Source organism: Ranitomeya imitator, chromosome 3, assembly GCF_032444005.1.
Source record: "Ranitomeya imitator isolate aRanImi1 chromosome 3, aRanImi1.pri, whole genome shotgun sequence".
Taxonomy (NCBI): Eukaryota; Metazoa; Chordata; class Amphibia; order Anura; family Dendrobatidae; genus Ranitomeya; species Ranitomeya imitator.
Genome location: NC_091284.1, coordinates 44,780,961 through 44,794,454, shown reverse-complemented (window position 1 = coordinate 44,794,454; position 13,494 = coordinate 44,780,961).

Below are 13,494 nucleotides of genomic sequence, written 5' to 3'. Positions count from 1 at the left end.
ATACCCCCTTGGCGCTGTGAGCCGTTTCCTGAGCGTTGTTTGAATCTGTCCCGGAGCCTGCGCTGTTATGTTATCCTTTGGCCATGCGCAGTTAGCCCTGCCCGTCTTCTGACATCATTTGATGTCAGGCTGACTGCACCTGTGCGGCCGCGCTGCCCGAGGTCCTGCCCCGCTGTGTCTTCTGATTTATTCACACTGTGTGGCTGGGATTCATGGGCATGTGCAGTGCATATCTTCGCCTCTCACTCATCTCCCTGGTTCCAGTACCGTCAGCTGGTTCTCGGCAGTGTCTTTGGCTCTTGTACCTTCTGCTCCCCATCTTGGTTCCAGTACCGTCAGCTGATTCCAGGCAGAGCCTTTGGCTTAGGTGCCTCCTTCTCGGTATCCGAGTTCCACCAACATCTGGTGATGCTTGGTAGTGCTTTCTGGCACGGGTACCTCCTGCTTAGTAACCGGGCTCCAGTACCATCAGCTGGTCCTCGGTAGTTCTATTTGCTCTTGTACCTTCGGGAAGCCATCCGTGTTCCAGTACAGTCAGCTGGTTCTCGGCAGTTCCTCAGCCTTCTTGTACCATCTCCTACTTTTCCAAGTTCAAGCTTTTGGAAATGGTTTTTGCTAATCACTCTGGATCTCCCTGACAACGACCCTAAAGACGAAGACCCTGAAGACCACCCCGAAGAAGGCGACGACCCCGGAGATGACGACCCCGGAGATGACGACCCTGGAGATGATGACCCTGAAGACCACCCCGAAGAAGACGATGACCCCGGAGAAGACGACCCCGGAGACGATGACCCTGGAGATTATGACTCTGGTGACGACGACCCTGAAGACCACCCCGAAGAAGACCAAGAAGCAGAAGAACAAGAAGCTGCAGAACAAAAAGCAGAAGAACATTAAGCATAAGACTAAATATCAGAGCAAAAGATATTATCTAAAAGCAGAAGAAGACTAAACAGTGTATGGGGGTGAGTCCGTTCCTCCTCGTGGTGCCCCTGGAAAAAACCTGCTGTTGCAGGCCAAACTGAACGCGGACAAATCCTGTTGTAATTGTCATGTCGGATGCTATTCACACTAGGGCATCCGACAGGCAGTGGTAATTCCGCATTTGTCCACTATGCGCTCAGTGGCGTCGGCTAGATTTTATCTAGGTTGTCCAAGGTTAATCTAGCTGGTACTCGGAATGGAAGCTGGGTCACACCCACTGCCTTTACATAGTTCTGCTGAACATTGGGCGTCGCCGATTATAGCTTGTGCCTCGTGCCTAGTGATTCCGGTCTGGAGTTGTGGTCTTGGAGTATTGATATCGTATCTGGTGGTGTATGATCCATTGTTATATTTCTCCTTCCTATATTTGTATTTGTTTTGCCCTGTGCACATTATCATATTTTCCTGTGTGCTTGCGGCGTGGTGCGTTATTAGTTTTCCCTGTCTGTGCTTTCTGTGGGGGATTGGTGTGTGGTCTCTTCACTGGGTGGCAGGTGGTGGTTTCACTATAGGGCTGAAACAGGAGTTAGGGCCAGGCCTGGCGGCCCAGAAAAGCACACCATCAGTGTAAATTGTGGGAGAGGGACAGAGAGCCTTTCCCCTAGTGTGAGGGATAACGCAGGGGCCCGGGTAACCAGCCTTAGTCTCTCTTGGCAGCCCCGTGACAGTAATTATTTTGTGACAGGCAGAATGGAAGGTGTAATCTTCAAACTTTTATAGATAACAACTACAGGAATGCCTGTCACAAATAAGAATACAGTTATATGAAAAAATTTGGGCACCCCTATTAATCTTAAGCTTAATGTTATATAAAAATTGTTTTTTTTGCAACAGCTATTTCAGTTTCATATATCTAATAACTGTTGGACACAGTAATGTTTCTGCCTTGAAATGAGGTTTATTGTACTAACAGAAAATGTGCAATCTGCATTCAAACACAATTTGACAGGTGCATAAGTATGGGCACCCCACCAGAAAAGTGACATTAATATTTATTAGATCCTCCTTTTGCAAAAATAACAGCCTCTAGTCGCTTACTGTAGCTTTTAATGAGTTCCTGGATCCTGGATGAAGGTATTTTTGGCCATTCCTCTTTACAAAACAATTCCAGTTTAGTTAAGTTTGATGGTCGCCGAGCATGGACAGCCCTCTTCAAATGATCGCACAGATGTTCAATGATATTCCGGTCTGGGGACTGGGATGGCCATTCCAGAACAGTGTAATTGTTCCTCTGCATGAATGCCTGAGTACATTTGGAGCGGTGTTTTGGATCATTGTCTTGCTGAAAGATCCATCCCCTGCGTAACTTCAACTTTGTCACTGATTCATGAACATTATTGTCAAGAATCTGCTGATACTGAGAGGAATCCATGCGTCCCTCAACTTTAAAAAGATTCCCGGTGCCAGCATTGGTCACACAGCCCCAAAGCATGATGGAACCTCCACCAAATTTTACTGTGGGTAGCAAGTATTTTTCTTGGAATGCTGTGTTTTTTGGCCGGCATGTATAACACCTTTTTGTATGACCAAAAAACTCAATCTTGGTTTCATCAGTCCACAGGACCTTCTTCCAAAAAGAAATTGGCTTCTCCAAATGTGCTTTTGCATCCCTCAGCCGACTCTGTTTGTGGCGTGCTTGCAGAAATGGCTTATTTCGCATCACTCTCCCATACAGCTTCTCCTTGTGCAAAGTGCGTTGTATAGTTGACCGATGCACAGTGACACCATCTGCAGCAAGTTGATGCTGCAGCTCTCTGGAGGTGGTCTGAGGATTGTCCTTGACTGATCTCACCATTCTTCTTCTCTGCCTTTCTGATGTTTTTCTTGGCCTGCCACTTCTGCCCTAACAAGAACTGTACCTGTGTTCTTCAATTTCCTTAATATGTTCCTCACAGTAGAAATTGACAGGTTAAATCTCTGAGACAGCTTTTTGTATCCTTCCCCAGAACAACTATGTTGAATAATCTTTGTTTTCAGATCATTAGACAGTTTTTTGAGGAGCCCATGATGCCACTCTTCAGAGGAGCTTAAACAGGAGAACAACTTGCAAGTGGCCACTTTAAGTAATTATTATTATTAATATTTATTGTTATAGCGTCATTTATTCCATGGCGCTTTACATGTGAGGAGGGGTATACATAATAAAAACATGTACAATAATCTTAAACAATACAAGTCATAACTGGTACAGGAGGAGTGAGGACCCTGCCCGCGAAGGCTCACAATCTACAAGGGATGGGTGAGGATACAGTAGGCGAGGATAGAGCTGGTCGTGCAGCGGTTTGGTCGATCGGTGGTTACTGCAGGTTGTAGACTTGTTGGAAGAGGTGGGTCTTCAGGTTCTTTTTGAAGGTTTCGATGGTAGGCGAGAGTCTGATGTGTTGTGGTAGAGGGTTCCAGAGTAGGGGTGATACGCGAGAGAAATCTTGTATACGATTGTGGGAAGAGGAGATAAGAGGGGAGTAGAGTAGGAGATCTTGTGAGGATCGGAGGTTGCGTGTTGGTAAGTACCGGGAGATGAGGTCACAGATGTATGGAGGAGACAGGTTGTGGATGGCTTTGTACGTCATGGTTAGGGTTTTGTTGTGGAGTCTCTGGGCAATGGGGAGCCAGTGAAGGGATTGACAGAGGGGAGAGGCGGGGAATAGCGGGGTGACAGGTGGATTAGTTGGGCAGCAGCGTTTAGAATAGATTGGAGGGGTGCGAGAGTGTTAGAGGGGAGGCCACAGAGCAGGAGGTTGCAGTAGTCAAGGCGAGAGATGATGAGGGCATGGACTAGGGTTTTTGCAGATTCATGGTTGAGGAATGAACAGATTCGTGAAATATTTTTGAGTTGAAGTCGGCAGGAAGTGGAATGGGCTTGGATATGTGGTTTGAAGAAGAGATCAGCGTCAAGGATTACCCCGAGGCAGCGAGCTTGTGGGACTGGGGAGAGTGGGCAGCCATTTACTGTAATGGATAGGTTCGTTGGGGGAAAGATGATGAATTCTGTTTTGTCCATGTTAAGTTTCAGAAATCTAGCGGAGAAGAAGGATGAAATAGTGGACAGACATTGAGGGATTCTGGTTAGTAGGGAGATGATATCTGGTCCAGAGATGTAGATCTGTGTGTCGTCAGCATAGAGGTGATACTGAAAGCCATGAGATTCTATGAGCTGTCCCAGGCCAAAGATGTAAATGGAAAAGAGCAGGGGCCCAAGGACTGAACCTTGTGGGACTTTAAGTATCTTTTCTCGTGATTACATACACCTGGCTATGAAGTTCAAAGCTCAATGAGGTTAGAAAACCAAAAAAAGTGCTTTAGTAAGTCAGTAAAAAGTAGGTAGGAGTATTTAAAACAAGAAAATGATAAGGGTGCCCATACTTATGCACCTGTCAAATTTTGTTTGAATGCAGATTGCACATTTTCTGTTAGTACAATAAACCTCATTTCAAGGCAGAAACATTACTGTGTCCAACAGTTATTAGATATATGAAACTGAAATAGCTGTTGCAAAAAAAAAAAACAATTTTTATAAAACATTAAGCTTAAGATTAATAGGGGTGCCCAAACTTTTTTCATATAACTGTAAGATGAAGAAGAAGATGAAGAAGTAGAATATGAAGAAGAATAATAGTTGAATAAAAAGAATATGAAGAATGTAAAAAAAAGAATAATAGGAAGAAGGTGAAGAAAAAGAAGAAGAAGAAGAAGATGAATAATGTGAAGAAGTTGATGAAAAAGATGCTGCTGCTGTGGATGATGAAGAAGAAAGTGTGGGAGAAGTAAAAAGGAAGGTGAAGATCATGGAAGTAGTGAAACATAAATACCTGACAAAATATAAAAAATCTTAACATAGTCAATATCTTTGTAACTCCGAACGTTTAAAAAAAAAAATAATTCCTGCTATTCCTTTTGATTGGGCTAAACCTCTATGCCTTTAATGTCTCCTCCACCTCCCCCAATACATCCTACATTATTCTTAGTTGTTTTCCTTCATGTAGAATTAACCTACAAGGAAAGAAAGGGTTTATTTTAATTCTGATATTTTTGTCCATTGACTTGTATTGCTATCGGGTATCGGTATCGGCGATATCCGATATTTTTTGGATATCGGCCGATCCAATCCGATACCGATATTTCCGAATATCGGAAGGTATTTCTCAACACTAGTCATGTATTAAATCCTTTTGCAACCTACTCTAGGCATATCTCTATTAAAAGGTTTGCTTGGGCTATTCTTTTAATGAATATACCTGTATCCTGAGGTTTTATATGAAGTCCTGAACAAAATAGTAAATGAGTTTTGGGTACCGTATATACTCGAGTATAAGCCGAGATTTTCAGCCCAAATTTTTGGGCTGAAAGTGCCCATCTCGGCTTATACTTGAGTCAAGGTGGGCGGCAGGGTCGGCGGGTGAGGGGGTGGGGGCGCTGAGGCATACTTACCTGCTTCCAGCAATCCTGGCGCTCCCCGCCTGTCCCACGGTCTTCGGTGCTGCAGTTCTTCCCCTGTTCAGCGGTCACATGGGACCGCTCATTAGAGAAATGAATAGGCGGCTCCACCTCCCATAGGGGTGGAGCCACATATTCATTTCTCTAATCAGCGGTAACGGTGACCGCTGAACAGGGGAAGAGGCTGCAGCACCGAAGACAGCTGTCCGGGAGAAGGAGCCGGACGCCGGGACCAGGTAAGTATCGCATATTTACCTGTCCACGTTCCAGCCGCCGGGCGCCGCTCCATCTTCCCGGCACCGCTCCATCTTCCCAGCGTCTCTGCGCTCTGACTGTTCAGGTCAGAGGGCGCGATAACGCATATAGTGTGCGCGGCGCCCTCTGCCTGATCAGTCAGTGCGCAGAGACGCCGGGACCGGACGCTGGGAGCTGCAAGCAAGAGAGGTGAGTATGTGTTTTTTTTTTTTTTATTGCAGCAGCAATGGGACAGATATATGTGGAGCATCTATGGGGAAATATGAACGGTGCAGAGCACTATATGGGGCACAGCTATGGGGAAATATGAACGGTGCAGAGCACTATATGGCAGAGCTATGGGGAAATATGAACGGTGCAGAGGACTATATGGGGCACAGCTATGGGGAAATATGAACGGTGCAGAGCACTATATGGCAGAGCTATGGGGAAATATGAACGGTGCAGAGGACTATATGGGGCACAGCTATGGGGAAATATGAACAGTGCAGGGCACTATATGGCACAGCTATGGGGAAATATGAACGGTGCAGAGCACTATATGGCACAGCTATGGGGAAATATGAACGGTGCAGAGCACTATATGGCACAGCTATGGGGAAATATGAACGGTGCAGAGCACTATATGGCACAGCTATGGGGAAATATGAACGGTGCAGAGCGCTATATGGCACAGCTATGGGGAAATATGAACGGTGCAGAGCACTATATGGCACAGCTATGGGGAAATAATGAACGGTGCAGAGCACTATATGGCACAGCTATGGGGAAATAATGAACGGTGCAGAGCACTATATGGCACAGCTATGGGGAAATAATGAACGGTGCAGAGCACTATATGGCACAGCTATGGGGAAATATGAACGGTGCAGAGCACTATATGGCACAGCTATGGGGAAATATGAACGGTGCAAGCACTATATGGCACAGCTATGGGGAAATATGAACGGTGCAGAGCACTATATGGCACAGCTATGGGAAAATATTGAACGGTGCAGAGCACTATATGGCACAGCTATGGGGAAATAATGAGCGGTGCAGAGCACTATATGGCACAGCTATGGGGAAATAATGAACGGTGCAGAGCACTATATTGCACAGCTATGGGGAAATAATGATCTATTTTTATTTTTGATATTCACCGGTAAATGCTGCATTTCCACCCTAGGCTTATACTCGAGTCAATAAGTTTTCCCAGTTTTTTGTGGCAAAATTAGGGGGGTCGGCTTATACTCGGGTCAGCTTATACTCGAGTATATACGGTACTTTTTGTGTATTTCAGAATAAGTTTCACTTTCTTCTATTTCTTTGCTTAAATGACCTTTTTCTGTCACAACTTTTTTTTTATAACATTTTCTTTTGATCTTCTCAAATGTATTATGTCTTTGATATCTATAAATATCTTTACTTCTATTGTCTTCGAGTCTTTAATCTCTCCCATAGAGATTTTAGCCTTTCACATCTGAACAAGTCTGTCACTTTCTGTTATTTAAGTGTACTGTTTATTTTTCTTCCTTTTTTGTTTGTAGCAAAAGTATTTGTTTAAAATGGTAGAGATATTTCTAGATTGTAAAATGCAGACCCTTGCTAATTTTGTTTACACGTTCTCCTATAAAATTCTTCACAGTTAGATATCTTCTAGGAGCAGAGACAAAAGATAGCAAAATTGGTTCAGAGACAAAAACAGTTGAACTTAACTAATTTTGAGGTGCTAACTTTTAAGATCCTATTTAAATGTAATTACAAGTGATGAGCGAGTATGCTCGTTACTTGGGTTTCTCCGAGCACGCTGGGGTGGTCTCCGAGTATTTCAGTGTGTTCAGAGATTTATTTTATGTCGACATAGCTGCATGATTTGCGGCTGCTGGACAGCTTGAATACATGTGAGGTTCGCTTAACAAACAGACAATCCCCACATGTATTCAAGCTGTCTAGCAGCCGCAAATCATGCAGCTACTTCGACATAAACTAAATCTCCGAGCATGCCAAAATTCTCGGAGACCACCCAAGCATGCCCGGAGAAACCCAAGTAACAAACATACTGTTAGGAGTCGAGTTTCCTCTGCTGCACAGGGGGAATCTCGATCCATCTCCGCTGCGGTCTCCCATTCTCCTCCAGCCGCAGTGGAGTCTGCTCAGCAGGGATGTCGCTCCCAGTGTCTTGCTCGCTCTCACTCTGTACAGAGAGTTACTGCTGCTTCTTCAGCTCCTGCCATTAAAGTCAGTGCTGGTCAGCGGCGAGCGGACTTCCCTGGGACTAAGTCCTTGTTTGCGCACACTGAGCATGCCCAGAGCAAGATCTCCCGTTGGAGATCGAGGGTCATGTGCTCTGGCTCTGCAGCGCATTCCATTGGTCCTCTTGGCAGGCCCTGGAAGGGCAAAGTTTCTGTGGCCACTTCCTGTCCTGCAATTATATAAACTGCGCATGACCGCACGGCCATGCGCTAGTGTACAATTGAATACGTGTGTTTGTTGTGAGTGCAAGTCGTTCATTAAATACCTATACCCTATTGTATGACTGTTCGCGTATGGAGTATGGCTGCTATCTAGCGCCCGACAAATCACTCAACGTGTCACACACGTATCAGCGTCTATTGCTGTTACCGCCAGTGCGGCGCCACGCGCCAGTAGTGCGCTTCCTGACCCACGTCTGGGTGCTTAGTGGTGCCTGCCAGCACGGCACAGTTCGCACTTCGGTGCTCTAATTCTAAGTTGCCTAACACACCCTGTTGTGGTGTTGTGTCAGCAAGTGGTCTAATCGGACTTCAATCCTAGTTGGGGTTAAGTTCGCTGACTGCTTGCTCGCCTTCTATGTGCGGTACCGCGATCCTGTGACGCAACAGGATCGCTTCCTTCACGTTGGGTGAAGTTTAACCCACGCGAGTATACTTATGAGTACCGCCATATAGTCCGTCATTACTCAGCAGCAGGTTCCATCTCTGCACGGTGGACCCCGGGCTACGAACGCACCGTACACTATCAGTCTTATTATTTGGTGCGTTCCGCTAGCCCTAACATTACACTAGCGCCAGGGTCTGGCTAGTGATGACGGACAAACAGCAATCCCTGCGGTATATACAGCAGCTGGAGGGTAGGTTGGCGGCTCTCGAGAGCGCAACCTCAGCTGTGGATGTTACCGCAGTTGCTGTACAGGCTGCCAGCGTGGCTGCAGCAACTTTGTCCATTGCCACCCCTGTTCCGACATTTTCTGGTAATAGCAAATTTTGTAGGGGATTCGTGAGTCAGTGCTCTATTCATCTCAAGCTTCTGGCTGCACATTTCCCCACAGAGCGGGCTAAGGTGGGATTTATTGTGTCTCTATTGTCGGACAGGGCGTTGGAATGGGCTACGCCGCTGTGGGAGCGTGGCGATCATGTGGTGCAGAGTGCTCCTCTGTTTTTGAGCACTTTAAAACAGGTCTTTTTAGGACCTCAAGTCACCCATGACACTGCGCTCCAACTGCTGGCATTAACTCAGGGTGAGTCCTTGGTCAGTCATTTTGCCGTCCAATTCCGCACTTTAGCATCTGAGCTGGAATGGTCGGATAAAGCTCTTATCCCCATATTTTGGAGGGGCTTGGCTGACCATGTAAAGGACGCTCTGGCCACTAGGGAGATTCCTGCCACACTGGAGGAGTTAATAACAGTCTCCACTCGAATTGACCTCTGTTTTAACGAGCGGAGGTTAGAGCGAGCCCAGTGTAGGCAGAGGTTTCGGCTGGCTCCTACTTTCGCCAAACCTCCGGAATCTCCGGTCCTGGTTCCTGAGTCACATGAGGCCAGGGAAGTGTCACAAGCGGGACCTAAGTCCCGGACCGCTTGTGCACTCAGGGTCTGTCATGTTTGCCAGCAGTCTGGACATTTAGCCACCAGATGTCCTCAGCGGTCGAGGAAACGTCAGCGTCTAGTGGTCGTAGGTGGAGGTACACTAGACACGGCGACGTTTGCCTCTAAATTGTCCTTTAAGGGGACAATTACTATAGGCTCATTTTCCCACTCGGTAGAGCTCTGCGTGGATTCTGGGGCGGAGGGCAATTTTATGTCTTCTGCCTTCGCCCAACGCCACGCAATACCTCTGGTTATGCTAGCTCAACCTGTAACGGTACGAGTGGTGAATGGGTCGACTCTGCCCTCACAGATAACTCACCAGACCATCCCTTTTACTCTGTCCATGTCGCCATCTCATCAGGAGATTATTTCTCTGGTCGTCATTCCAGAGGGAATTGATGAAGTCCTGTTGGGAATACCTTGGCTACGGTACCACTCTCCTCATATCGAGTGGTCCTCAGGCAGAATTCTGGGGTGGGGTGAATCTTGTGGGGGTAGGTGTCAGAGGGAGTGCGTTCAGGTAGCTACAACTGAGGTACCCGCAGATCTTTCCTCTCTCCCCAAGCAGTATTGGTCGTATGCAGACGTATTCTCCAAAAAGGCGGCGGAGACCCTTCCGCCCCATCGCCCCTATGACTGTCCTATTGACCTCTTGCCTGGTGCTGAGCCTCCCCGGGGTCGAGTCTATCCGCTATCTCTCCCGGAGACGGAGGCAATGTCACAGTACATCCAGGAAAATCTCGCAAGAGGGTTCATCAGGAAGTCAGTGTCACCTGCTGGGGCAGGGTTCTTCTTCGTGCAGAAGAAGAGTGGGGAATTGCGTCCATGCATAGACTACAGGGGTCTTAACGCCATCACCGTTAAGAATAAATACCCTTTGCCTTTGATATCTGAACTGTTTGATAGGCTTCGGGGAGCAAGGGTATTTACTAAATTAGATCTGCGGGGTGCTTACAACCTGATTCGCATCCGTGAGGGGGACGAATGGAAGACGGCTTTTAACACCAGGGATGGGCACTATGAATATCTGGTGATGCCCTTTGGGCTCTGTAATGCCCCAGCCGTTTTCCAAGACTTTGTGAACGATATCTTCCGGGATATGCTTTCCACCTCGGTCGTAGTCTATCTGGATGATATTCTCATCTACTCTCCAGATATTGACTCCCACCGGAGAGATGTTTGCAAAGTCTTCGACCTCCTACGGGCAAACTCCCTCTATGCCAAGTTGGAGAAGTGTATGTTTGAGCAGGAGTCCTTACCTTTCCTAGGCTACATCATCTCAGCCCAGGGATTGGCTATGGATCCTGCCAAACTACAGGCTGTGATGGACTGGCAGGAACCCCATTCTCTTAAAGCGGTGCAGCTCTTTATGGGGTTCATCAATTATTATCGCCAGTTCATCTCGCATTTCTCAACTTTGGTAGCTCCCTTGGTTGCCCTCACCAAGAAGGGTGCGAATCCCAAATTGTGGTCTGAGGAGGTCTCCAAGGCTTTTATCTCTATAAAGTCACACTTCGCTAGCGCTCCCATTCTTCATCGCCCCGATGTTGATAAGCCATTTATCATGGAGGTGGATGCCTCTTCTGTTGGTGCTGGAGCAGTCCTCTTCCAAAAGGATGCTCAAGGTCGGAAGCATCCTTGCTTCTTTTTCTCCAAGACCTTCGCACCAGCAGAGAGGAATTATTCCATCGGGGACAGGGAGTTGCTAGCCATGAAGTTGGCTTTCTCGGAGTGGAGACATCTCTTGGAGGGAGCACGTTTTCCCTTCCAAGTCTTCACAGATCACAAAAATTTGGTTTATCTGCAGACAGCTCAGCGGTTGAATTCTCGCCAGGCCAGATGGTCCTTGTTCTTCTCCCGGTTTCATTTCACCCTCCATTTCCTTTCTGGGGAGAAGAACATTCGGGCCGACGCTCTCTCTCGCTCCGTTGTGTCATCTGCGGAGGAGGAGGAGGAGCCTCGGCTTATTGTCCCCACCGAGAGTTTGAGAACCGTGGCCCAGGTTTCGCTGGAGTCTGAGCCCCCGGGCAAGACTTTTGTTCCATCTAGTTTGCGACCGGAGGTTCTCTCTTGGGCGCACTCGTCCAGGGTGGGTGGACATTTTGGTACTAAAAGGACATCAGAGTTACTGGCGAGGACATACTGGTGGCCGCACATGGCTCGTGATGTCGCGGAGTACGTTCGGGCGTGTGTCTCTTGCGCCAGGAACCAGACTCCTCGGCAACGGCCAGCTGGTTTGCTTTATCCTCTGCCCGTGGCTGACAGGCCCTGGGAGATGGTCGGGATGGACTTTGTGGTTGGCTTACCCAAGTCTCGTAATTGCACCATTATCTGGGTGATCACCGATCATTTTTCCAAAATGGTGCATTTGGTGCCTCTTCCACGGCTACCATCTGCACGGGCGTTGGCTGTCTTGTTTATCAAGCATATCTTTCGCTTACACGGTATGCCAGACAAAATTGTTAGTGACCGGGGTCCCCAGTTTGCGTCTCGATTCTGGAGGGAGCTATGTCGTCTACTCAGTATTGAGTTAAATCTCTCTTCGGCATATCATCCCAAGACGAATGGGTTGGTAGAAAGGGCCAACCAGACCTTGGTCACATATCTGCGACATTTTGTTTCTGCCAGACAGGATGACTGGGCATCCTTGCTACCGTGGCCAGAGTTTGCACTTAACAATGCCGTAGCCGACTCCACCGGTCAGACTCCATTCCTCTTAAATTACGGCCAGCATCCGCGTGTTCCTGTGCCCATGCCTGTGTCTTCCGCTGATCCCAGGGTGGCAGACTGGGCTGTGGAGGCACGGGACATTTGGGATCGCACGCAGGATGCCATTCGGGCCTCCAAGGAGAGAATGAGGTCCTCCGCCGATGTTCATCGGCGCCCAGCTCCGACTTTTGCCCCTGGAGACTTGGTGTGGCTCTCCGCCCGTAACATCAGGCTGCGAGTTGAGTCCACTAAGTTTGCTCCTCGCTACTTGGGTCCCTTCAAGGTTCTCGAACAGGTTAATCCTGTGGTCTACCGCCTGGCTCTTCCTCCACGCTTGGGTATCACTGACACCTTTCATGTGTCCCTCTTGAAACCCGTATACATGTCCCGGTTTTCCGAGTCATCTGCCGGGACATCGGGTTCGTCTACGGACGATTACGAGGTGAACACTATTTTGGGGTGCAAGGTGGTACACGGCAAAAAGTTTTATTTGGTGGATTGGAAGGGTTATGGTCCAGAGGACAGGTCTTGGGAGCCTGCTGAAAACATTCAGGCCCCACAGCTCATTGCTGCCTTCGAGCGTAGCGAGGCCCAAGGAGGGGGGGGCCCTAGGAGGGGGGGTAATGTTAGGAGTCGAGTTTCCTCTGCTGCACAGGGGGAATCTCGATCCGTCTCCGCTGCGGTCTCCCATTCTCCTCCAGCCGCAGTGGAGTCTGCTCAGCAGGGACGTCGCTCCCAGTGTCTTGCTCGCTCTCACTCTGTACAGAGAGTTACTGCTGCTTCTTCAGCTCCTGCCATTAAAGTCAGTGCTGGTCAGCGGCGAGCGGACTTCCCTGGGACTAAGTCCTTGTTTGCGCACACTGAGCATGCCCAGAGCAAGATCTCCCGTTGGAGATCGAGGGTCATGTGCTCTGGCTCTGCAGCGCATTCCATTGGTCCTCTTGGCAGGCCCTGGAAGGGCAAAGTTTCTGTGGCCACTTCCTGTCCTGCAATTATATAAACTGCGCATGACCGCATGGCCATGCGCTAGTGTACAATTGAATACGTGTGTTTGTTGTGAGTGCAAGTCGTTCATTAAATACCCCTACCCTATTGTATGACTGTTCGCGTATGGAGTATGGCTGCTATCTAGCGCCCGACAAATCACTCAACGTGTCACACACGTATCAGCGTCTATTGCTGTGACCGCCAGTGCGGCGCCACGCGCCAGTAGTGCGCTTCCTGACCCACGTCTGGGTGCTTAGTGGTGCCTGCCAGCACGGCACAGTTCGCACTTCGGTGC